The 27634-nt window shown below is 36.0% G+C and overlaps 1 long non-coding RNA gene across 2 annotated transcripts in view; it reads right to left on the reverse strand.

Moving 5' to 3' along the window:
• Positions 1-3719: 3719 nt before the first annotated feature.
• Positions 3720-27634, reverse strand: part of LOC142416088 (uncharacterized) — a 29871-nt gene continuing 5956 nt past the window's right edge. Inside the window, exons 3-5 of one of the 2 annotated variants that reach the window (XR_012777625.1) lie at positions 25813-25886; positions 4906-5000; positions 3720-3836 (exon numbers count right to left, since the gene is read on the reverse strand). This is a non-coding gene — a long non-coding RNA (uncharacterized LOC142416088). Of the gene's footprint in view, positions 3837-4498; positions 5001-25812; positions 25887-27634 lie in introns of those variants that run through there. The other variant, XR_012777624.1, reaches the window with a different exon arrangement.

Here is a 27634-nt window from a genome sequence, read left to right on the forward strand (position 1 = left end):
ATACAACAGCATCCTGTAACACTTATATTTTTGCCAGGATCAACTGGGATCTTCAAGCAGCTTTGTACTGCTACCCTTACCTTCACTTAGTAAACTAAAACACAGAAAATGAGGTGAAATGCCAAACCACTCAGGAGAGCCAGGACTAGTGACCTCTGTTTCAGTTTAGTAACCAAATCCTGAATTACACTGCCCTCCAACATTTCTTACAAGGCAGTAACAAAGGGCTTTAAGAGGCTCCTGATGTTCAGTCTCTCTGAACAGAGTTCATTAACACAATAGCTTTTATTATTAGAAGTATGAACATCTGGTAATAGGCTTAGCAATACAAAATATCTCACAAAATTGTGGTATTTTTATTGCATGTTGGTAAACAGTGCTTACACTGCTACTAGAAAACATTCCTTCTTTACATATTACTTTTTCTTCTTGTATTTCCATTTCTTCATTATCACAATGTACCGTATTTCTAGAAAGCATTGACTCCTAAACTAAAAACAGTATCATAAAACACACCTAATAAAAAGTCCCTGGCAATTGAACAAAAGTTGAGTTTTCAGAGTCTGCATTAAAATTATTATGGAACAACTTTATTCCTAAAAACAATAAGCCTAAAATTCCAAAATCCTGTAATTAGATTATGTTCAGTTGATTATTTTGATTGATGAGGAAACTGTAACCCATGAAAATATTAATCTCATGAACTAAAAAAAAAAAACCAAACACAAAAAAAAAACCCCACAAACCATATGGCATTAATCTCATGAAGATATTCTAAATTATACATTTTATTATCCTACGGAGATTTATACTCCCATTATCTCTTACACCCACATAAGATAAAGCAAGTGTAAATCTGTCTTTCTCCATGCAGGGAATTTCATAATGCTGTATTAGAGAGGTGATTATTCTATCCTCACATTTCATAAAACTGTTTTCTTAACAACCAGAAGCACTCTCAGTTAATATTAAGACAGATGTTTTGACTGAGAGCAACTATGGATATGTGCTGAAACTAAAAATGAAAAATCTATATAAATAAATATTGAAATGTACATTAACCCTTATTCTAAGGGTGATCTTCCACCACCAAGTAAGATGCTTGGCCAAGATTTCCTCTAAATATTTGCAGCAGCCCATTTTACATTTTTATGCACCTTTTTTCTACATTTTTTATGCAACTTTTTCATAATTTTATGCAACAAGGATTACATTTTTATGCAACTTTTATAAATTACATTTACTCAGATTGCAAAACGTCCAATTCTTTCTTCTTCCATTACTTGTACATAGGGTAGGGCCATCACATCTGTGCCCATTTACACCCATATAAACAACAGAAGCCTATCTAAATATAGGCACAATTGTTAACAATGCAAATAGTATGAGAAGAAATTTTTGTACATATGTCAAATTTGTGTTTGATATATTTTCCTATATCATCCCACAATATGACATACGTCATCAATTCAGCTGCGACAGGCTTCTGACTCAAAAGTTAGCTGCCATTCATTTGCATGTGGTAACTACTTGCTCAAACTATTGAAAAATCTCAGCTGTCATGATGTTCTCTGGAGAACAAGGTGGTGTCTCAGGTAGATACAGTCCAGACTTTTGGGTCATTATAGATTAAATTCATACTGTGACTTAGAGATTTAATGGGTAAGCCAGTTTAACCATCAGAAAATAATATGACAAACTCCTAAAAATTCTTTATTGGTATTGGAAATAGTTGTAGGAATATTATAATAAAACAGCAATATTCATAATTTGAAACATCTTAGGTTTCTTTCAATAGCACTAAAAGGGCATTCTTTGTTCTGTAACACTTGTTAAATTCTCAAATTGCATAGTAACTGAAATGTAATTAATGGAGATGTACTGCAACATGGTTATACATGCCATTTTATAGATGTACGTTACAGGTTTTTATACGAACTAACATTTTCATGCAAGAGAGCAGAGTTTAATGAATTGCAAAACCGTGTACTAAAAGCAGTAGTAACACAACTTAGAGAATACTCCCATCTTGATGCTTGAGAAGGTTTGCATACAAAACAGTACTGCTCAAAATGAAAATATAAAACTCTGGCTTTTCAAGTAAAGATTATAATTCACAGACTGCATTTTTCATTGAAGCTGAGATGCACCCCATACAGCTAGGAGAAGAGGGGGCACATTCCCTTCTCTATCCGCTAATTCCACAGCCATCTCAGACCCAGTGCAATAAAGGCCAGCTTTAGGGATGCTCTACATTATGGCAGCCCCCAGGTCATTCTAGCAGTTTGTAATCACCTGTGCCCAGCAATACTCTACCCAAATGCTTTTCAGTACCTCTCCAATCAAGTAATCCCCCATTCCAGTTCTATGTCTCCCCAGGGTAGTCTTCCACAAGGAAATCCCCAACCATCTGGTTAGCTCAGCTTTCAACTAGCTTTGATCCAACAAAGTGGCTCAAAGCAGTAAGAAAAAAAAAGATAGATATGCCTCGCAGTATTTTGCATATATTGAACCAGATTCTGATTCTCGTTTAATTAATGTAAATCTAGAAGAACTTCACCGAGGACAGGGATACAGGTCAGGGAACATTATTTTGCTGTTCTGTCCAATATTAAGCACAGCTGTTTTTTAAGTAAACAAAGAAAATACCACCCCTGTGCAAAAAATATTCAGCTCCTATAAATCAGTGTAGCTTCGCTGAAGTCAACTGAGTTATGAAAATTTACATCAGCTACAGATTTTCTCCAGTATGTAATGAATAGTGTTCTATTTGCTCCCCTGGGTCTCAGCTCAGGCTCTATATGAATACAACTGGATTTTTTGTCCAAAATGAGCATCAACACATTTTCTCCTGAGTCACATATTCTTAGCTTCTATACACTGCACATTGCCAAGATGACTAAAAAAGCTTTAAAAAGTAATTAAATGTTTTTCAATAAAAAACATCAGTGACACGATTTCCTTATACAACTTCGAAAACTCACCTCATTTTATTGCCATTTATTGTACCAAAATGCTAAAAAAGCATTTTGCTGTAGAAAATAGATCTCAAGATAATATGCAGTACTGAATAATATGAAAAAGGAAACTCTGAGACAGAACAAACAGCACCTCTGAAAAGGCCACACAAAATGATGTGGTATGACTGATTTTAGCCAGGAATTATAAGGAACAAGATACTAATAAAGTTATGATGAAAAAACTAAGAGTCTGAACACATGTAACCAACTGTGATCTTGGAACCAAAGTTGTTCTTGCATTAATTTTATGGATTGAAATTTATGTACAAATGTTTGTATTTCAGGAGAACAGACTAAGATCTCCTCCATTAATAAGCAGGACACACTACATCACAGAATCCTGAAGTTGGAAGCCTGTTTTTCAAAGAAAGTAAAGGTCATATCTGGATGTCAAAAAACATCAGGTTATTATGTTTTCATAGAAACATTTAGCATTAATATTTTCAAAGCATACACAATACATAATTTGCAAATTTCAGGGAAAAGTATACATTTTAACAAGTACAGACACTTTTGTGTATGTTACTGCATTGTCTCATGAAAAAAACTTCTAAGCAGACAAAGAAAGGCACCTATTCAATTTCAGATAAGGTACCCACAGCCTGTCTTGCAAAGTATTATTGACTTGTAAAGTCAAGTATGCACAAGTTAGAAAGCATCAGAATTAGATCTGTTTGTGTTTATTCAACTTAGCAGATCCTTGTGTGTATGCTGAAACACTGGGTTGTTACCTTGCTTTTCACATGATCTCTTCTTTTAGTGCACACAACAGCCATTCCTCATTGTCAGGTTTGCTGCAGTAATATGAAGGGTATCCTTTTAATAAAGCAAATGTTTGATTCTTAAAGGCTTATTTCTGCTGCACCGAAGCTGTTATCAAAATGTCAGTCAAATCCAGTGGGATCATGATTAGATCATATTAAATCCTGCTTGAAAGTCTACAAATCTTTGTGGCTTACTAACACTGCTTATAACAGTCAAGCAGTCAGTGCAGAGGAACAACCTTACCTTATTCCTCGTAAAGTTATCTACAAGCCCATTAATACATACTACTCATGAGTCACAGAGTGACATAGCTAAATAGTCTCAGTAGACCTGGAGACTCAGAGACTAGCTAGAAGAAAAGAAGTTACCACCTCCATTAGACAGGTGAAAATTATTTGTTAAAAGATTTTCAACCAACTCTAACCAGCAATGTTTCCATCAGAAAGTTTAAAATATAAATGTAGTTTTTGTTAATGTCATAACAAGAACAGCATCATCTTGAGAAAACAGACCTTGTGAAGTTAAGATTTGTAATGGTGGTTCTAGGAATTCACCGAGGAGCAGGATACCATTCACAGAAATAAACTGAACAGTTTCACGTATAGTCAAGAATTATGAGAAAAGTAATTCCGTTTTCCTTTTTTTTCCTTTTTTAATAACTTAAATCTGAATAAGAACTTTACTTAATGCAAAGTTAAGTCCTTTCCTCTAATTTTGCTTTTGGTACAATTTCTATTTATATAAACAGATTATGAGATATATTGCAGCAGGAGGCATCTCTCTCTTTAAAGACAGAACATTAGGAATTCTAATGTAGAAAATTTGGGCTAAACTACCTTCATTTGTATTGGTAAAAATATACAACAACTCAATTTCAAAAAACAACATTGGAATTACAGTGTTATCAACTAGTAAAAAAAAATTAGGCTTAATGTGGTTAACAGTATAATGTTGCTAGAAGCAAACAATAAAACTAGTAATTCATAGCAGAAGTTTTCTCAGAATAATAACCACATTCTGGTTGGAAACTATAGTGGAGATGTTTGTTTTCTTCAGGAAACTAGGAACAGTTGGAAGTAAAAGAGGCAGTACAACACATGGACAGAGAACTGGCCCAGACCTCTGAATTCATTGGTTTTCCTTCCAGCTGTATCATTAGCTTTCCAGGTGACCTTGGATAAATTGCTTCTCTTCCCTCTGTCTCAATCTTCTCATCTGCAAATAGGTACAACAATCCTTTGTAAAGCCCTTTTTTAAATCCAGAGACAGAAAGCACTGTAAGAATTATCCTTTCCCACCACTTATAACAAGTACAGTTTGTTCACAATGGAATGGAGTCTGCAAGATCGTCTAAGCAATGTTTTCATGCACTTAATTTATGTTTAACTGTCTTAATGCATTTCTGAGCTATAATCATGTGTGTGATTTTAAAAGATATATGACCACAATTTATGATACTTAATGATTAAGGAACACTAATATGGTTCTGTGAAACTATATGCAACATACCTCAGTGCCCCCTGGTACACCTGGGTCTCCATATTTGATTGCAAAATAAGAAAAAAAAACCCCATTAAACAGCTAAAGCAGAATGGCAGTTATCAAATAAAACATCTACATAAATATTTAGAATATATACCACAACCACAAGGGCATTTTATTTTACCTCATCCACCACGCAATGATCAAATATACATTATTTCAACTAATAAGCAATAAATTTTGCTAAAATTACCAGAATATACTCATAGATTTGAAAATCTACATTAAAATAGCAAAGTGCAGAAAAAAAAAAAAACAAAAAAACCAGAAAGTACAAAGTGCAGAACCTAATTTACAAATAGGGATGTTTAAATAGAATATACAAATATTGGAGATTGAGAGCAGCGTACTGCCAAGTTTTTCATGCAGTGTCCAAGTACGCTAGATTCAGAGAGGGGAATGATCGATAAGAACAGGCTGTGGGATGGCTGCATAGCTGTTCTGCTCATACATATGTAACCTGTGGCCAGGAAGCCAAGCTGGGGTTTCCCTGAAGCTTCCGTACTAGTAGAGCTGAGCATGTGCGGGTCATCCCATGTAATACCCACTGCCATCTCCACAGTGCAGAGACAAATTAATGTCCTATTCTAAACCTCCCTCATTGTTCAGTCTGGTCTATGATGTTATACTTTCAGTGTTTCTGATGGTAAAAATCAAATTTTGGTCATTTATGCCTAAATATTTCTTTGTTTAGCCACATCCTTTGAAAATTAAGTCTACAATACCATTTAAAAGGCATTTATTCTTAATACTGGTGTTTCTCCTCTCTTTTAATTATTCTGAGAAAAAAATGGATGCAGGAAGGAATACTCTCTAAAATACTCAAAGTTGTAAAATGATTCTGTAAGGTGTCTTACACTGCACTGAAAACAAACTGAAACAAGAGACATTATACCCCAAAAACCCAACACATGAAGAAGATAGAAAGTAATTTTAAGCTGCTCAAGTTTTTTAAGCACCCAGTAGGCTGTAGCAACAGAATTGTTTAAAGCAGTTATATATCTGCTGAGATGCTTAAAATCTGAACATAAAAAGATTTCCCCTTTCATCAGCATAGACAGGTAAAAATATTCCACTCCTTAATGATTTGGCAGCTGTTGCAAAGTAATTATCAACCTGTGAGATTAGGAGATAGAATAAAAAAGCAGAGTACTGTCCAATACTCAATTTTCAGTGGTTTGTTTCAAAAAATATAATGTAGCAGTATTTTCTATTTTAAAACTAAAAATGTACTCTCATCACACCTGTAGTAAACAAGACCTTACCAATATACCCATTCTGAACTTTGGGGAAGTCTTGATTCTGCTTTGAGCCACTCTAGTTAACTTCGTTTGTTCTACATTTCTTCAGAACTAGAGTTTACATCATTAATTTCAGTTCCATTATTATAATTTTGAATACTGCATAGAGTATCTTCATGGAAAGACAGACCTAAAAAAACTTCAAGCTTGCTGCCATTGCTTAAGACCCAGGAAATCAGGTTTGTAACTCATAATCAGAACCAAAAAGAATACTAGTTTTTGTAGAAATAGGGAGGAGATAAAGTCAGAAACATCCCATTAGGATTTGGAAGAGATTATGGGATCATTTGCTTAGGTGAACTGACATTATTGAGCATCTTACATCAGGACTATTTATGCTGTGCTCTTTTTTGCTTGGAAGTCCAAGTCTAGATGTGCTGTTGATTTGTAAAGTCTAGGCAAAAAGTTACAGACTGGTTTTGGCACGGAACCACCAAACTTGGAACACTCCCTGACCCAAATTTCTTAATTTTCTCTTCCCAGCATGAAGCCCATCTACTCCCCAGAATTTTGCAGGAAATGGATTTGGATTGGAGGCCAAAGTCGTGATAGCTGATGGCAGTTAAGTCATCTTACTGCACTTGTTAAAAATAGTGTTGAAGGATATCTGTTCTCACAACTAACAGTTGTCATTTTGACATAACACTTTTTATGATGTGAAAGTGCTCACAGAATTGGGCAACACTTCATTTTTTTAATATGTACAGAATCAAGAAATACTTTAATTTCTTTAAAAGGATGAAAAGTTTAAAGTATTTCTAAAAAGAACTAAAAAGTAATTTTATTCTCTTAAAAGTGCTTTCAAAGAGGGTGTTAACAGCTGATTTATTTTATTCCTCCTACATTCGTCTGTTTGTCTTCATCATTATACTTTAAGGAAAAGCTGTTCCACTGTTTTAACTTGTGGGCTGTTAATTTTTTTTAGACTGACTAGCGTTGTCACATGCAGTTTCTCTGTAAATCACTCCATAAGGCTCTGCACCTTTCATGAGTTTTACTTTTGCTACTGTTATCTGTAAAGTCTGTATCAGAACAATGATTCTGCTTGTCTCATTTAAACTGTGGTACCATATGTCAGTGATATGGTTCCAAAATACTTTTTAAGCTTTGCATTCTAGATAAATACTCTCACATGTGTTTATTCACAGCAGCAGCTGCTTCAAGAATTACTGTTGCGTTGGACACCTAGAAGTATTCAGCCTTAGACAGAAGTGCCAGTGATACATATGTATTTCCTACTTATTTGATGTGAAATTTGCTGTCACTTCTACCACCCATCAGCAGGTAAGCCGAGCAGTTTTAAAACATCCATTTCCACATGCCCTCCTACCTTCTGCTGTAGGGGGTCACCTCCATGAGGAATCATTATTAGCCTTTCATTAGGGAAAAGAAAACAATGCAGAATTCAGGAGAGCCATTTTGCCTGGAAATGGAAGCAGTTAAGTTGAATAGCAAAGCCCACAGCAGCAGTTCATTTATGAGAATATCTTTTCAGTGATACACTATCTGAATCAAGTTAAAGAAAAAAATCTGATTTGAGTAAGTTTTACAAGTACGCTGGTTTTGCTGTGAAGAGCATCCTACTTAGAAATGCAGTTTTTATTGTGTTATTTCATTTGATTCAGTTCCGCTTTTGAAATAAGACAATGTTGTCTACATGGACTTTTATCACAAATATGTCGATTTTACTGCCTCTAAGCATTAAAAAAAAGCTGTTTTCTAAGTGGGATGGAAGACATTGTCAAGAATTAGTAATTTGGATTCAATTCCTCACTCTAACACAAAAACTATGCTATATTCAAGTCGTATGACTTCTCTTTGTCTTAGTTTTCAAGCTGTGAAAGAAACAAGTTTCTGCACTTGCCACATAGTACTACTGTAAGGCTTTATTAATTCAGACCTTGTTTTTTCATTCCTTACAGTAAGTATCATTTCTACAACTAGTCCCATTAATTCTAGTAAAAATTCTCAGGTGGACTTCTATTGCTCTTTGTGCAGGACATAGAAATTTTTTTATTAAGAAATGGCAGTTGCTTTCCCCCTTTCAATGCTTTTTCTAATTAAAAGTACATTAGCTACTTGAGAGCACCAGAAATAAAATTATGTTCTCTTCAAGTTCTATTTCTTACCTGCCCTTCTTAAAGGGGAAAAAAAAACACCTTACAACTAAGTTAGTTGAAGCCCTGGCAGCAGAAACAGAAATTTTCCTTTCTGCACTATACTTACAAATATATACAAGTTCCCTTTTCTTTTTGCTTTAGCCTGAGGCTTCCAGTATGTAGAAACCTGCTGCCTAAAATTAAACTTATACATTTAATAAGAATTCAAGGCTGTCTAAGAGCATTGGCTCTTTTATTAACTACATAAGTCTGAAACTCAGTTAGACACTGTTCAGAGTTCTGTAAATATAAGTCTATATTTCACCATGGACATGTTCAGAGACTTAACAGCAATATAAACAGGGTAATTCCCAAATGAACATGGCATCTTTTTCTCAGTGCAGTCATATCCATCCCAGTTACTGGGTACTTTACTTTACTATACTTTATTTCTTACAATGTTATAGCAGGGGTTTTGGGTGGTGGTTTTTTTTTTACAGGAAAAGAAACTTGCAAAAAATAAGCAGCATGCGAATAGCAAAGTTATTGCTCATGGTTTTATACGACATCCAAAATTACAATTACTATATAGAGAATGTTGGTACAACACATTGTTTTGGTTATGAATAGAGCTACATTTCTGTGCTACCTAAAAAAACAAACTGAAGGAGACTGCAAAGGGAAATTCCTTCCCTACCTACATTGTAGTGCTATAATGGCTTCATAGCAGGATATCATGCACATGCCATATCTTATTACAGCAGCCCTATCTTCATTTAAAAAAAAAAAAAAAAAAAGACAAAAGAAAAACTTCTTAAGCCTAATGCTTCAGGCAACTGTTGCCATTGGCAAAAACTTTATGGGTACAAATGTTGAACAATTCTTAAATCTAAAAAACCCCTCACAAGTTTCTCCTCAGAAACTCAGGGAAAACCATGTATTTTTCCTAGAAACATTGAACTGGCAATACTTCCCTACAGAAAAGCTCTGAATCTGTCTGAATCTGCAAAAGATGCAACGCCTTGACCCACAACCAGAGACTGTGTATGTGGAGGAGACCGACAGTGTGGAAGCAGTGCGTTGGAAAGATGAACGTGCAACCACTGGCACAAGCACTCTACCAAGCTCTGGCTATTTCTGCAGCCTCCTTGATGAACATCTCCTCACTGGCCAGCCTTACAAATCCATTGACGATTTCAAACTGCAATGCTCATGGAAAGAGGCCAGCACCTCCCAGTCCCAAGTACTCATTTCCATCCTTGTGCCCCTAATCTCCCTTCGAGCTGACACAAATATCTGTAGCAGTAAAACACAGCCACATGACAGATTATGACTAAGGAGCTGAATCTGCTCCCTGATCCAATTTACTACCTGAACATTGTACCCTACCACCAGGGAGGGAGAGGCGAGAAGGTGGGATTGCACAGCCAGAACAGAAGTTAACGCAGGACTGTAGCCTTCAGTAGTAATGCTGGTTTAATTTGCACAGAGCTAGAACCAGACACTAGAGTTAGCAAGGAGAGGAACAGACTGTAAGACTCATTTGACCCTCATGATTTGAACAGGCACAAAAATTATTTCCATAGTGTCTAAAGATAAAAAGGATGCAACATGAGGTCTCTGCAGCAAATAAAAAGGGCATAAACAGGGACCACACAACATGGAAAGCATTTGTGGGCCATGAGATTCACAATGTTGAAGGACAAAGACTGTAGAAACTACAAGAACATATGTTTCCTACTGAATATGTGCAAATAACTGCAAAACACAGACTGCCCTAAAAAGTGGTATCAAAGGATTTCAATTAAAGATAGAAAGGATTTATTGCTTCCATAATTTTACAACAGAGTTATCGAAGACAATGTATAAGGACTGACATTGTAAAACATTTTAATGCCTCTGAAAACAGAGAGAGGAAACTTTTTTTCCCAGATAGTATTAAAACATATAACAGTAAGCAATCTATATTAGTCCTCTGTGTTGCAAAGCAAGCTGGTCATGTATTATTTGGGAGTGAATGACAGATTTAGTTGTACTGGTGGAACAAAGTACAAAAGCAAAGAATTCCATCAAAATTATGTGAAAAGGCAACCAATGTCATTTAAGATGACATCAAAACCTTACTTTAAAAATTGTTCCCAATTTTTTCAAATATCCAGAGACAACCAAAAATAGAGACTGAACTTACTCATTACAAGGCTCTGGAACCATAGCCAAAATTAACTGCAGTGACTAAGCATACTTCTCTTGCCAGCAATGGGGGGGAGGGGGGAGGGACATCCTTTATTCATGATGATTTGAGAATAGTTATTATTAACACAGAACTCAAGTGATCAATGTCCTCTCTCTAAAATACAGAATTTTTCATATTAACAGGTGATAAGCATTTGACAAGGTGAGCAATCTCACTGGAACCCAAGTATAAATGGATACTGAAAGGGAATATTTCACACTGAATACGAACTGCAAGGACAACACAAAGACTGCTGAAGAGTTTTAGAGAGCAGAAGTCCTCTCCAAGACTTTCACACAGTAGGCAGGGATTGCTAAAGCAACAGAGAAAATGTCAAGAATCATCAACAAACACAACAAGCAGACTATTACTTCTTCAGTAGGCAGCAAATCAACATATATATAAGGCTGCATGATTTAAGGGTCACATTAGCAAAGGTGCTATTATACTTGCTTAAAGGATTGGGAGTTTTGGAATACATTGTGGCGACAGAATTACATGAACATATAGGGAGTTTCCCAATATTTGTTCATACCTGTATGTTTTGGCCTTCCTTTTTAAACCCATCATCATCTAACTGGGATTGTGTCCCTCTTCGGTCTAATTAATTTCTTATGTATAGATGAAATATATTCTGTTGCTTAAAATGTATAAAATCATAGCTACTAAATAAAATATCAACAGATAAAATCCATTAAAAGTTTCTACAAAAATTGTGACGTACTCCATATTACATTTATCATTTCAACTATATATGCCACCACAGCATACATACTCTTAAGACTTTGAAAAATGTATGTCATGTCTACAGATTAGCCTGAATCTGATACCGATTCTGAAAACCCTTTTCCCTGGATTTAAATCCAAACTTTGCAACTTCTGAAGTAAACTAGGCCAAAATGCTTAGCCTTTACATAAGATTCCAAAAATTAAATTCAGCGTGCAGTCCTATCTTAGCATTGTTACTAATCTCCCTTGTGAAATTCTGTTTTAAAAACTAAAATAAGAATAACCCCAAACAATTTTAAAATCTCACATTTTATTTTAAGCCAATCCTATTATTTTCGGGAGGTATGTCTTACTTCAGAATGCCTGAGACTGGCAGTACTATACTTGGACCTTGCATTAGTGTTTTGATGATAAATACTACCAGCATAAGCACTATGCATTATCCAACAAAATGCATCAGATGGAAAAACTGAGCTGGCAGTTAAATTCTTTGCTTAATGCCAGAAAAGAGTTATAGCTCCTGTCCTAGATTTTGCAAACACAAGACTGTAATTTCTCCTCAGCCAAATTTCTGTAAATGTTTAGAATTTTCTTTCTGAATGTATGATTTTGCATGAGTATTTTTTTAAATGGTCATTATTTCTTTCATTGTAGAAACATCAAAATCTGTTCCTCCCTTTTGAAGCTGTTGCTTTTGCAAGGTAATGTTTAGAAGTACTGTTGTTATTTCTATCAATTATCTCTGCTCCCTTATGTCATCTATTGATGAATCAGGTCAGCAGCATAGCTTCTTCCCATTCTATTTACAAATTGGAAAGCTCTTCTTTCCCTGGAGTTTTGGATTTGAAGGTTCTACCAAAAGAAAATACTTTTTGAAATTACTCAGTTTTTCATTGGCAGTATAATATACAGTTTTTTGGATAGAAATATCTTCAAAGACCTGAAGACAACCAAAAATTGATTTTTCTACTGTGAAAATCACTGTAGGTTTAGTAACATTAATTCCCAAAATAAAGATCTTTTAACTTCCTTTATCATGGCTTGTTTCCCTATTGTCACTGTGGTATCAGCTCTGCTTTATTTCCATAGACCGTATTTGATATTAGTAGGTTAAATATATTAAATATGAAAGACTGTAACAAAACATGGGCAATAATATCACATCTCCATACTTTGGACTTTTTAGGTTTACCATGAATTATGTTCATATAAATAAGCAATATGTAGGCAAAAACCTAGAAGAGATCTATATCCTACAACTGCAAACAAGAAATCAAAGGAAATACATAAGCTAACTGCCTGATTTTTTTTTTTTAAACAAGATTGTATCATTTCATTATTTATGTTTGGCTGTGGTAATTTTCCAATTCTGCAACTTTTTCTCCTTTTTAAGGATATATTAAAAAGCTGGAAAGAGCCAAATGGCAAATAACCATGTATATAATGCCTATGCCTATATATGTCATACCAAAATTTCCTTTTGAAACCTGAAGGGACATTATAGTCCAGTCAAATTTGTGTTTTGGTTCACTTAAAAACACTTTCCTCATTATATAAATATCTAATGTAGCAAGCAGGCATCATAAATGAGTAAGCACAAGGCTAAATACTATCTAAATCTCTTTATATTGTTTTTTTTAAGGTAAGATCATCCCACAGACAAGATTTTAAATTGGATTTGCCTTTGCTCTCCAGGGGAGCTACATTATATACTAGTAGGGAACTTAGAAAAGACTTAGGGTCAAATCTGCAACTATTTAGTTGTAAGCACGCTTACTGCAGACACTTGAGAGCAGCCACAATATACAGATCACATCAGAATTTTCATTATAACACACAGGTCTCTGAATCTTGCAGGTGATATCCTGTGTTTACCATCTGCAGCAGAGTTTCCAGTGGTTTCAGGAAAGCAGCAGAATTAAACAAGGCTGAAAAATACTGATTTTCATCAGGTGGGCTGAAATTTCCTAGTCTTGGTTTCAGTTTAGAGCTGTTATTTTTAAGCATTCAGAGATATGAATTCAGCCATCTTTTCATTATGGAAAGTGAAAAACGATGTTTACATTATTACCATGTACTTGTAAGGCTATACCCTGCTCATGCAGCTTGACATTTTGGAACTTGCACATCTTTATGGAAATAGCCTCCCCAAGCTCGGTTAAACTCAATGCAACTCAGAAATCTGTTCTCCAGCAATACCTAAAAAATATAAGCACCTAAATTCAATCAACCCCACGTTTTGAACACTAAAACTCAGACAGGTTCAGAAGGATTTCAGTGCCTATTCCTAGCTAATTACGATTCAGAAATGATATGTAAAGATGATGCCACTCTGCCTACATCTGTGCAGAAGCCAAATACAGCAGGAGTACCCCTTCATACTGAAACTCAGCTAGGAAGGGAAAGATGTTGCTTGCACTCCCAGATCCCTGAATTATTGGTGCTTCCTGACCAGTGAATTCCCTGCCTACATAACTCCCAAATAAATGGACTGGGGAATCCAGTGTTTGTATTCATCCTTTCCTTCTGGGCCCATTTTGCATTGTGGCCCAGCTTCAGTAGACTGACAAGGATAACCTTCTGGCTGCTCACCACGCTGCCCACAGCCTGCGATTGCAACATCCCTCATCTGGATCTAAATTTTGCCGATTTGGGAAGCTGTGAAACAGTCTATTATTTTAACTAGTTAGCATAATTGAAAACCATAAATATCATTTTCACAACAGACCTATTTTTCTGGTTCAAAGATTATGACAATCTGTGCATTTAAAGCTTCTACCAGTGAGGTGATATATTTTCTGTTTAGCTTTGCAAGTCTACAGACTGAAAGGTCTAATGTCCCTCTGTCCATCCAGGAGCCAAGAACTGAGTCCACGTCTGAAATATAGCCTCAATATAGTTGGGATTTTTAATTTTTTGCCTTTTGGGGGAAAAAAGACCAAAAATTTACATTAACATCTGAACCTTCACTTTTAAATCTACAAGCTTGCCAAGCTGTCCATTGTGAATGGCACTCCTATATTTGTACCAAGCCACTCGAATCTGGCATGGGCTCATGCACCTGGAACACTTCACAGAATCACTATAGTCAATGATCAATAATCAAGAAGTGCAAGAATACAGCCCATACAATTTTAAAATATCTATGCCTTTATTGCACTTTTTACTATAATCTTTACTTACATAACCAAAACATTGTTTCTTAAATAATCCAACTTAATATCATGCACTTTTCTTAAGGACTAATTTAGAACTGCGCACGCTGAAGTGATTTATATTTTAATTCCCGTGCACTCATCTAAATTGAATTTAATCTGACATCTTATTACCAAGTTCTATTACATTCTCCTGGAGCTCTTAGTAATCTTTTCTAATATTGCCTAATTTAAATAAATTTATGAATTACCATGTATTGACATCCTGCTTTTCACCATTGCTCTAGGCGGATAACATAGTAATATATCAGTTGGTGTACAAAGCCCCAAATAACCCCAATGTTTGACTTCTTTCTAGTCCTTCTCAGTCAGAGATCTTGCTCTTTGTTTCCTACCTCTTCGTGCATTTTGCATGACTAGCAAAAATTTCTCCCACCTTAGTTCCTCCAATTTTCCATAATAATTTTGTATGAGTTACTTTAGCAAAAACCTTTCAAACATCTAAATATATTATAGCTCTCAGTTCTCTCTTATTCTATGTTTCATTAAATTCTTCAAGAATTTGTAGCAGTTGAAAAGACGTCATTTAACTTTATAGAAGCTATGCAGATTTATCCTTTGAATTGCTTTATATAATATCACTCATAAATACACATATAACAAATTTTTGTTATCTTTTATGATCTTCTCAACTGCTTTCCTGGCTCTGAACAACAATTCATATTCTTCTAAGATGAATTGCTATATTCTAAAAGGATGACTACAAACCTGAGTACCTGTCAATCTCTGGCACAGACGCAACTGGTAATAAGAAAAGTTATGGTCTTGCTATAATTGTTACTCTGAAAAGTCCTGTAAGATTTCCACCAAAACTTCCACTAGAAATGTATCACAATATAGATTTGAAGCCTAATTTCTTCACTTTTTCTCTCCTTTCCCTTTTCTCAATTTCACTCCCAGCAGAGTAAGTACTATCTTCCTGGGTCAAACCAAATGAATGACATGTCAGCTAACATTTCTGTAATGTCTTGAAGAACATCTTTATTCTCTTTAAAATGCTTCTTTCATATTTGCTATGACTTGATGAACAAACAGTTTTCATATCATGACTGAGCTCAGCCTCAACTGACCACTCTTGAAACAGACACAAAATTAAATATGCCTATTGGGCCCATTTTTGAAATAAGCATATCACTGGTATAGTTACTACTGTGGTTATTGGTTAACATTTTAATGAACAGAATAATGCTGCTACAGAGCTTTAAAGACGAAAAATAATTTCATTTGCAGAGTATTGAGGCAATAAATGTTTTATCTGGAAAAAATCTTGTTCAAACTTTACCTGCTTGAGAAGGATAAAAATACTAGCAATTCAGAGACAAACTGTAGGTAACACCATATGCAAAATGCTATTTTATTCTGCTAGGCATTAGATGGTTTGATGAAAGCCAAAGGTATTGCAGGTCAATAAACAAAAAAATCACGTTAGTACAGAAGGATAGCAATCCAAAACATATGCAGCTTCTTCTAATCTGTAACTTACAAAATAATTTTCTTTTGAATTAAGTAACTGAGAGGGTTTTAACCATTACTAAACACGAGAGATGATCCCACATAAACAGAATCAATTATAAAAGATCAAGAACTTACAAGTTCCTTTCTTGTTCTTGACTTTGCAGTAAACTTTGTATAAGTTGTGTAAGTTGCTTAAAATAAGCTTTAAATTTCCTATCTTCACAAAACCTAAAAAAGGTTTTGATTGAAAACATCTGCACTTGCAGTTAAGAGATACTACAGGAGTGTAAAAAAATTACTGTTTCCATCAGTGATAACTGAGTGTTTCTGAATTAATACAAATAAATGGATCGGGAAGAAAGCTACCCTACAAATTCCAATGAGAGAGGATAACAATTTCTTACCTAAAATATAGACTTTTATTGAATTACAGTATACTCTCAACAGCAGTTATAACAGTTTTGGCCCAACAAACAACTGTATTACCTGCCTCGAAAGGTCTCTGTTGACATGGCAACATATTGTCATTAACTGAAACACAAAACTATCGTCAAATAAATCCAACACTACCGTAACGGATCATACTGGTTTTTTAAAACTTCTAAATGAAACTGCAAATAAATATGGAAAGGCAAAACACTATCTTCCTAGAAAACAGTGTGCCTGCAGTATAGGTAAGATTCTTCCATAACACAGGACAGATGCCTACATACGCTGGTCAGCACTGAAATACACATTTACTTGGCTTTAAACACTATAAAAGCCTGTTAGAGGAGTGATTTCTCAGAACAATAAATATGACAGATGCTACACTCATTATTCTAAGATGAGTAAGTAGAAAATAGAAAAGGGTGCTGTTCTACAAAACAGGCTACAATAAAGGAGAAAGGATGCAATAAAGGATTCGGGAACATAAAACCTAACCACAGCTAGCTTTTAGGGGTGATCTATGTCCTATATAAAAAATAGAGGGAAAGTTAGACCCCTCAAAATAGCATGCAGAAGAGCAATATGCTAAGCACAGAAGCAGTTGTCTAGAACAAAACACTGGGACCCATAAGGATAGGTGCAATCCCTGTCTAAATAAGGGGGCTGCAAAACACTACAACTGCAACCATATTTATAATAGGAACATGACATTACATGGTATTAATGAAAAATGGGTATAAAGGTTATAGATACTGAGGTACTTCTCTCATACTTTCAAAGAACTGCCATCACCTAAGTCCTGCTGGTTTTCTTTCAAAAAAATTAGAAAAAAGGACTATGTACATTCTTCCAAAAAAAGTTGGAAACACTGTGCTCATTCCACTTTCAGTTTTACAGCTCTTACCCAACATACAACAGAGCCAGGTTAAAGTCCTGCCTCAAGGTGAAGTAACTCAAAGCTATAGCCGACACCTCTCACAAGAAAATTATTATGCTCAATTAGAGTATCAACTATTTCTGTATTTCATATAAAAGAGTTACTGGATAAGCATTAAGTAACTAGCCAAAATACAGAAACAGCTCTAGTAATAAGGTTTAGATTCGAAGGCTCTCCACTCACAGCTGACTTTATGCATCTCTAGAATGTTACAAACTAGTTCATCCCATCCTTATGTTCAGCAATAATGAATCTCAAATATTTTTCATGGATAGCAGCACACTTCTGACCAAAAGAACTGCAACTTCAGGTGTCCTAAAGTTGAGGCTTCGGAAAGTTTTAGGATCACGATTTTAGACAGGAGAGCCTACACTATAGCTAAATTTACTCAGCTTAGAATCTTTTTTGGCTCTGACATTATATTCCTGAATAACTGAAATGCATTAACTGTCATTTTAGAACACATTCAAAATAAATGTCATATCTAGACTTCATATCACTTGAAGACTAGAGTTCCTCTAAGTTAGTGGAAGTTGTGACATTTGGCACACTAAGAGATGGCTGGTAAACGGGGGCTGAAATCGCACTCATTTGCCTCCCCTGCTCTCCTCTCTTGAAAATACTCAAGGTCAATGGCAAGGCTTGGGCTTATTGTAAAGAAGACAGGTATCTCTAGAGAAATGTTTCCCTTGGAGTTCTTAAAAATCTGTAATAAAGAAAATAACGATGAACATTATTTAACTATAAATTGAAAAATGTATTTCAGTTCTGTAAGTTAATCAGACTTAAATCTCCATGGGAAACTTGCAACACTGTTCTCAGTTTAAACGCTTCCCAACAATTTACAGCTTCATTTTGGAAACTTTTCCCCAAACCAAACTCCCCTGAATTTACACCACCTAGAAGACTATTCATACAAAAGCTGCACAAAGCATGCAAAGAAGAGGTTTAATATGTTAGTGCAGGAGAAATAGTGCAGGAAAAAGCAGCAGCAGTTCCTGAAGAAATAAAAGATAATATATTATTATAGTAAGTATACTCAGGTAGATTAAGTGACACCTAAGTTCCAGTGCCTAGTCACTTCTGAAAATCAATGCAGAGCCCAGGTAAAGCTCTGAGCAGGAAGCAACCTTGAGCAAACCAGTGGGAAAGAGTATGGCACTGAGACTCAGGTGGGATCAGACCATCTCCGTACAGTATCTTCTAGAAATAAACCACACAGTAGATATTTACTATGTTATTTTATTGCACTGTAGAAGATGCTATCTCACCCTGAAATGCCACCTACGCATTTTAATCTACATCATGCCAATACTTACACAAATATTTATCCTTAACTTTATCATAGAGACTGAAAAATAAGAACAAGAGATGTGGGCAGTTTACAATGAACGTGATCTTCTAACCGGGTGTAGGCCTGGACCCCTTCCTCCTGCTTTCCTGTCACAACACTGGGAATGTGTAAGTCAGGGCCACTGCTTGAGAGAGTACAGCAGACAAATTCCATATCCTGGACAAAACTGCAAGACAAAACAGCATCCTGAAGAAAGGCTCCAGGTGACCACGACTAGGAGCTATATCTTATACCTATCTCTGCCAAAGCAGAACAATCTGCCTCTGACTTTAGACTCGATTCCATGCAAAGTGGACTTCACTACATGTACAGACAACCACAGAAGTAAGCATTGCAAAACAGTAAGTCGGTTCAGAGACTAAGGACCTCTTTGTTAAACAAACAATGAATTGTCAGCTTTGGCAAACAACAGGAAATAACGTATACACATTATCACAATGTATTTTTGTTACACTGCAATATTTTTCAATGTTTTCAATTTATAGTCAAAAAATACTAGCACATCTCTTATCTTACACAAATAATATTCCTATTTTACACAAATATCCAAATTGCATGCTACTTTTAAACTGCAATTCCAGGTGCCAGAAGGTCTATCCATTTCATTTCTAGATAAAAATCAAAGGTCCTCCTTTTTATTCAGATGAAAGATACCTTAATAATGCATCACTACTGCCTACATTTTAGATCAACATTGGCATATCAATTTTCTTCTTACACTTGCACATCTCTCTGTGACCAGAAATGTTAATTAGCATTAGGTTTCTCTGACCTAAAGCCCATAATTTGCATCAAGGTGAGAAAAGTATTAGGGAGGGGGACAGATGGAATGACGCAAAAGCTATTTAAAAGATGAACAAAACTTATTAGTTTCTCGCACTTTGTGTAGATCTGCTAAATTGATTCGAGCTGTGAAACTGTTGTAGCATAGAATCTGTTCAAAATCTCTGTTATACTGAGTCTAGGCAAAGAGGAAGTATGAATCAACAATATACTATAGCTTAATCTATTTTTCATTTTCCTCTCTGAGCCAAAGCATAAAAATGTATAATGGAGTAAATGCCAACACCGTTAGCTTCAATACCTTTTACTTATAAAGTACATAGGACTTTATGATCACCATAGGAAGCCAATGCTGCCAATAGATCAGCAAGCTTTGATGATCTATGTTCCTTCTCAGCAAGCAATACAAAGACACAGCCAGTATATGTTGAATTTTCTTACCAGGCCCCAAAGAAAAGTTAATTCTAAAAGATGAGTTTTGCACTGAGATACTGTTTCAGTTCATGAAAACAGCAAAAACTGAATCAAACTCTTAATGCTGAATGAATGCTGTGAAGGAAGCAGGCACCTGCACCATGGACTCTACACGTACACCACTCTGCTGCAAAAATTCTTTCTCCTCCTCTTCATGTCCCTCTCTCACACGCAATCAGTGTTCAATTTCCAGTACAATACAGTTGTTATATAAATCTCTAAGTATAGATGGAAAGGGATATAGCAGGAATCATGAAGGTGGATGAATATTAAGATGTGGTCCCTGAAGTGGATTTTGTGTTCAGTGATGGCTTATTTGAATATAATAAGAATACACAAACACACACATATATGTTTTGCAATAAAAAGGAGAATTTCAGCTGTATTTTCACTACAGATTTTCGGGTTAAAAAGCCTGTTTCCATAGTGAAACAAGACAAAAAGGCAAAAATGAAGAAAAAAAAAAAAAAAACAGGAACGGATAGTTCTGTTCCCAGCTGAACAGAACTGTATCCAGCAGAAAAAATTTTCATGTAACATAAAACGTTTCAAAATATTTATTTCAGATTTTTATCTTCTTTTAAACAATATGGAGAAATCCAAACATAAAAAGATTTTGTTTACATGTAATAAATGACATTAAGCAATTTCAGGACTAAAAATTTTTTTTTCCAAAAATAAAACCATCTCTCACGTAAAAGTTTGATTTTAATTAATTAGCCTTTCTAAGAAAAAAAAAAAGCAATCAGAAAAAGAATTAGTTGTTCCAGCTATCAGTAGCTTATACACAATTGGCAGTTATTTGATGACTGTCTTGGCCAAGATACTGAGAAGTTCATGTGCATCCACTAGTTGCTGAGTGTTATCTGCAGCTCTTCTGGAATTGCATTTTCATGCTAGTTCCTTCAACATAAGACTGAATTCTATTACCTGCTTCATCACTGGTTGTATTTGGTTATTATTCCCACTTTCTTTGCAATAACTGTACTTAAGCTGAACTAACTTACCTTCCCCAGGAGCAACTTCTGCTACAAGTCAGTCAATAGATTAAGTTCCTGTCTCGTTTTAGAAACCCTGTGTGCCAGCACAGTATTTATAACTGCAATCCAAAAGTCTGCATTTATATACAGTAATAACACTATTGCACTGACCTCTGATTATTACTTTTAATTTATATACACGTTAGTCCTTTTTCACCTTCTGGTCTTGTTTAAAAATATAACAACACAGCAGCCTTGACAAAATTGGAATCAACTGATAATTAGTATTCCATTTAATGGAGATGAAAGCCAAAGCATTCTGACTAAGAGGATACCGCACAAAGGCATTCTGACTAAGAGGATGTTGCACTTATTACATTACATTAAGCTATATATAACTGCATCAAATGGAATATTTAAGCATTTTAACTTGAGTATTTTATGCGTTAGTAATTCACTTAATTATTTCCTCTAGAGAACAAGTGGTATAATATCATGGTGATGCATGGGGAGTTATACGAATAAATCTTCAGGCATCAGGATAGGATCAGATACCCAAGAGCCTCACTTAAATCAATAAAAGCAGGAGGAAGTAGCGGGAAGGATGCTGCTTCCAGCTTATTTCACATCACTGTATGTACAGCAGGTACACGAATCATGCTGGAGACCTAGTTGCCTTAACTTAATAAAAATGTAACTCAAATTTTCACACTTTCATAAAAAATAAAGAGCTATGTATCTATGTTACATTCTCATTTAAAATGTATCTGCTAGCCCTCTTGCTTCATGATAATTACGTTCTAATGAATTTGAGCTATTTAGGTCACATTATATTTCTACACAGTCACTACAATCTTGGAAAACAGGTGAGAATGAATCAGTAGAAAGTGAAAGGGCGTAAACAAGAAACTTCACTAACGATTCCCTGCAGATAAATAAATTTATGTGTCATATTCTCCAACACGTAACCTCACTAACTCAACTAAACCAGCCCCTCTCTAAAATATTTTCTGCACTGTGGCCTATTTTTATAGCTCTGAATTTGATATGGGAAATATTACATCTGTAATCAATGAGCGCAGAGAAAAATTGAGATGGGAAAGAGCCATAAAATGAGCAGGAAAGGCAAGGAGAAAGGGAACATAATATTAGAGATATGAAAAGGGAGAACAGGACTTCTGTTAGTTTGTGTGTATGTGCTTTATTTTATACAATGTTTTCGTTTTATTATATTGGTAAATAGTACCTGTAGGTGGGGCAGGAGAAATTGAAAATTAAAGAAATAGAATAAGAGACTAGCTCAAAATTGGCAAAGAAAAAGGAGCTCAGAATTTGCAGTGTACCTGATCCCAGCTGCATCTGATACTACAGGCTGGGTGGCAGCCAGGGAGCTCCGTCTTCATACCTCAAACTCCACGGCAGCTGTGGTAAAATCTAGATCACAGTGTGAGTCACACCAGCATTAACATCAAACAGAATTCAACCTACAGTGTTGCCCTAATTCATACACTGCTACCCACTTTCTTGGTGGACTGTGCTGATAGATGAAACTAACTCAGAAGCAGAACAAATTTCCAACTCTTTGTTTTGCTCCGGAATTTCAACAGATTGGATGCTGAAGAAAAGTTTACATTAAGCTGCTATGGTAGTTGTCTGTTACCAAGAGATTCCTCCTATGTAAGTGGAATTCCTACCTAGCCACTTTGTCTGCCTTTTCAACTACTTTGTGCTGCTGCTGGAGAAGAGATGTGATTTTGGCCCACATTGTCTAGAAACTAAGAGATAACAAAATATTACACATTTTTACATTAACCCATTAACATTACCCAAACAGCACAAACTGTTGTCTGCACTTAGCAAGCTGAATATTTCTGAATATTTTGGGAAAAATATCCAGCTGCTAGCTGGTGAATCACCATAACAAAATGTTCATTTCTCTAAAAAGTTATCCATCAATGTAAGCAATGCGTGGTTTTAAATTCCCAATTACACAGCCCATTTGACTTGGTCATTTTGACGTCATTCCTGACGTGATGCTAGGTAGTTGCCATAGTTCTCTTGAAGTCTTGGAAAATTCCCCACAATGAAAGAAAATCAAAAGAAATTAACTATCCTTTTTTTCCCCTCCTTGCCTGCAGTTATTCCAGTAATTAGTTTCATTGTTGCTACTAATGAAGGTGTTCAAGATCTCCTTGTCCATTCGCTACAATGCTGGCATATCTTTCACCTTTTTGTTTTCCATGAGTACAGATTCTGGTCCTTGACTGTCAAGGATGCTTTTATTTTTATAAGCATTATTCCATTATGAATACATAGCCAACCATAATAAATCCAGATTTCAGCCCTCCCCTAGCATCCTTGTAATACTGTTGTTGTTACACCGTTACAGCTCTTATCTTACCTTTAGAATTTGCAATATCCTTTTTTGCCGGAAGAGCCATCCACGGGACATAGACAGACCCAAATTGGTCACACTCCCCAGAATGCAGCTCTCACAGTAAAGTAGTTCTGCTGCTGAAAGGCTACGGGCTTATATAATAAAGTTTGGGGGAAAGAGGTTGTAGATACTCTCCTTGTACATTTCCCCTGCAGTGCTGAAGAAGTACTACTTGTATTGATATTGTCATCAGCAGTATTAATTCTACACACCGTCTCATCCCTTAGAAGTTTCCAGAAAAATCAACAAAACAGGTTAATACTTGAAGTGTTACTTGAAGCATTAGCCATGCAATTGAGAATTAAAATGGACTAGAGGTATAGGACTTCTTGAAAGAAAGGCCTACCCCCAGTTCCTCACAGTGCGGATTTTGAAGGATTCAGAAATTGTAGGAGACAGATGAACCATCTGTTCTGTCAGCTGGGGGAGGAAGGGGACTTAGTATACTGATCTGGAATAAGCTCCCTGTAAAATATTACATCTTCTCCGGGTATTCCAAAAAAGGGGACAATCATAATTGTCTTTTTTTAATTCATTACTATGTATGGTAATACTTTTGTTTCATTCTTGCGTATGGGTCTGTAAATGCTATATACAGAATGCCCAAAAGCAGAACTAGATCATTCTGATGACTTTTCAACAGTTAAAAGTATATAAGCAATGTCAGATCCCTGAACTTCTGGAAATTTCAGATCCAAACTGATATCTGAATTTTGCAGCTTAGGCCCTTCTCTCTATTGTAAAGAGGGGGTTTGAGAGTTTTTTCATTGTTGTTCTTTTGATTTAGTTGCTAAGCAGTATTACAATAGTAACAATGTGGGCAGAGAGATAAAACTTTATATAAGGCTTTAGCTGCAAAGTGTGTATATTCCTTGATACTAATGAAAAACAGTTTTACAAAGAAATTCAACCTCCACACACAGCACAATCAACTGATTGATGAAGAGCAGGCAATAAAAATGTGACATGTACAACAGCTATCTCCTGATATCTTAAGAGTCAAAGAAGGAGGAAATAGTATCAAACTATGTTTCACAAATCCTATCAGTGTAAGAGTTTCTGAGGAACTGTTTTCTCTCTTAAAACTTCACATTACTTGAAGTTTAACACAAATCAAGAGAACAAAAATGAAAGCTGGGCTTCACTGAAATAAATAGAAAACTCCCATTGATTCTAGTTCAACCAAAATTTTGTCCTAAATTTAACAGACACATGAATCTCATAGACCAGATTGGTCAAAAAAGAAGATCTACTACATGCCTTCTTTCCTGCTTTGGACAAGCAGTACTGTACAGGCTTTCTATATGACAAAGAGCTTCAAAATTTAACATATCATCCGTTTAGAAATCCATGAAGTTAATGAGAATCTCGATATTCAATTCAGTGAATTCTAGGGTGGAGAGGCAGTAATAAGTAGCATAGAAGCAACTCCATTTATCTCCTGCAACCAGACACAAGGTTCTCTGGTTCCAGGACAGAGTTAGCTCTAAGAGATCCTAAGGAATCCCTGAAACTGAAACTATAGTCCTTACGTGGAAAGGACAAAATAAATAGTAAAATGCTTCTTCCTCAGAAGCCATACAACTGAGCAGCTGCAACGTCTCTATCGTAGCACAACACAAACAATTCTTACCTAATAAGTTATCTATCACTCTAATATTTCACTAGCTTAATATTATGGAAAAATTATGCCTTAGAACCCCACTGAAAGACAGTGTCCCACTGTACAGTTATCAGAAGCCAAGTGCTTTCTTCTCCTCGTGTGTCAGGTGAGGATGACAAATAAGCTCCTTAGTTCACTCCTAGATCCCAGTCCCCTGATCGTCTACATATTACTTTACATGCAGGATCCCTTTTGCTGGTAACTTACCTTTAAAATGAAATTTGAGCTGCACTCTGAGAAAAACTCATTGCAAGGACCCACCTTAAAGGCCAAACATGTACACCCACATTGGATTCAGCTGCCTCCACTCAGCACACTCCTGCAATGCTGTGGAGCTCAATCCGCCCTCAGATTCCCACACCCCTTGTGCCAAGCCCCAGGGCATGCACCACATACCTGCAGTATCATTCCGTGCAAATGCTACTCAGGCAAGCTACAACACAGTCCTCAGGTTAGTTAAACACTTTGAACTGAAAAACACAAAACAAAGTAATGGTTAAGGGTTTACAGCCCTACAGGTGGAGCCCAGCGGTGACCCAAACCAAGCGTTGGCCAGCATGGATGCAGTCAGTATGTCCTAGAGCAAACCCACCAAGAACCAGGTGGATTTGAGCCATCCCACACCACTTTACCTTGAGGCTAGGAATCAATCCTTGTGATATAGCCCACATTTTTTTTTTTTCAAATGAGAAAGCTGAGCAGAAATGATGAAAATCAAGCCAAACACTTTCAGCAGATCCATAGGAACTATACTGACTTCAATGAAGACACGTAATGAGGAGCTGAAAAGCCACCTGTATTCACTCTTACTTCCCTAACTATGCTATTTTCCCAGTCTCAATGTGACTGGAAGTGAGGCAGTTTGACTCTGGAGCTACCACCTTTCAGACAACCAGATTAATTGTCCTCTCCATCAGAATCTTCAAGACTGCCTTTGCCAGTCTAATCTAATCATCATCTTCCCATCTTTGCAGAACAGCCCACTGCTTCCAACCATCTCCCTTCTCAGGTGGTTTGCAAGCCAGATGCAAGACCTCAAGTGGAGACAGTAACTGTCAGCATCTGCCTTGGAGTCTGCTATGGAGACACACTCAGTGCACACCGTCAGGCTGCACACACACTCGTGATAGGCATGATTATAAATATCCATCACAGGCTGCACGGATTGCTCCCAAGATTTGCGTTGTTGAACATCAACCATCACTGCCCATGCATTTTCTGGAAAGCATTGCTAGTATTGCCACCAGCCAGTGGGTGTCTAGAAACAAGGAGTGGGCAGGCACAGCAGTGTTATACTCTACTTCAGCAGCTTCCTGGAACAGCAACTGAACATAAGAGGAGAAGGCAGGCTCATAAGGAGTCCATACAAAGAAACTTCAGTATGGTTCAATCCAAAAATATCCATGTATGATTTTGGAATCATCATATTTTTATTACCAAAAACCAAAAATGGATTACTTTTTTGGTATCAGTACAGCTTCTAAAAAATATTCACAACTAAATGTTAAGTTACAGGAAGAATGTAATGGTATTTTCTTTGAATGGTTTATTATTAATACAACCTTCCCTGAACATTTTTCCAGTAATTCCCCATTACAGTAAGGCTGCATAAAAGAGAGGGGTTAATGAGCTACAAATTTCTTTTCAATATGAAAATGCAGTTCTAGGATTTTTGCCATTTTTAAAGTCCAATCAAATTACCAGTATTATGTACTTGTCCTATCTTTTTCTAGCTGTGAAAAGGAAGAGGTAAGGACAGCATCAAAATTTATGTTTGAGTTCTTCGAAAATATTCACAGAAGTGCTACTTTACATGTGGTGCATGTTTAGTTCCCAGCCCAGCAATAGTATCACATCCCAGTTGAGGTCTTTATGGTCTACCCCATAACAAACATTGATAATTCTTACTGTGGCTATAATATGCAATCTATTGATACTACCAAGATCAGCAACGTGCAGATGCTATGTTTAGCTGCAGTACTCTACACTCAGCCTCAGGCAAAACCAGTTTATCCATTTGGAACAGAGTACACTTGTTAGTTAATCCCCAGTTGACAAATTACAAAAGGGAGAATAACAAATATGTAGTTATTTAAAATACTGTGTTTTTGGCATAGGTCAACTCATAAAACGCTGGAACCTAAATGGATTAAAAGTTTATAACAAGAGTTTCACCAGGATGTTGGCTTGCTACTAGTGCTGACTTCCAAAATAAAGT

Source organism: Mycteria americana, chromosome 12, assembly GCF_035582795.1.
Source record: "Mycteria americana isolate JAX WOST 10 ecotype Jacksonville Zoo and Gardens chromosome 12, USCA_MyAme_1.0, whole genome shotgun sequence".
NCBI classification, from domain to species: Eukaryota; Metazoa; Chordata; class Aves; order Ciconiiformes; family Ciconiidae; genus Mycteria; species Mycteria americana.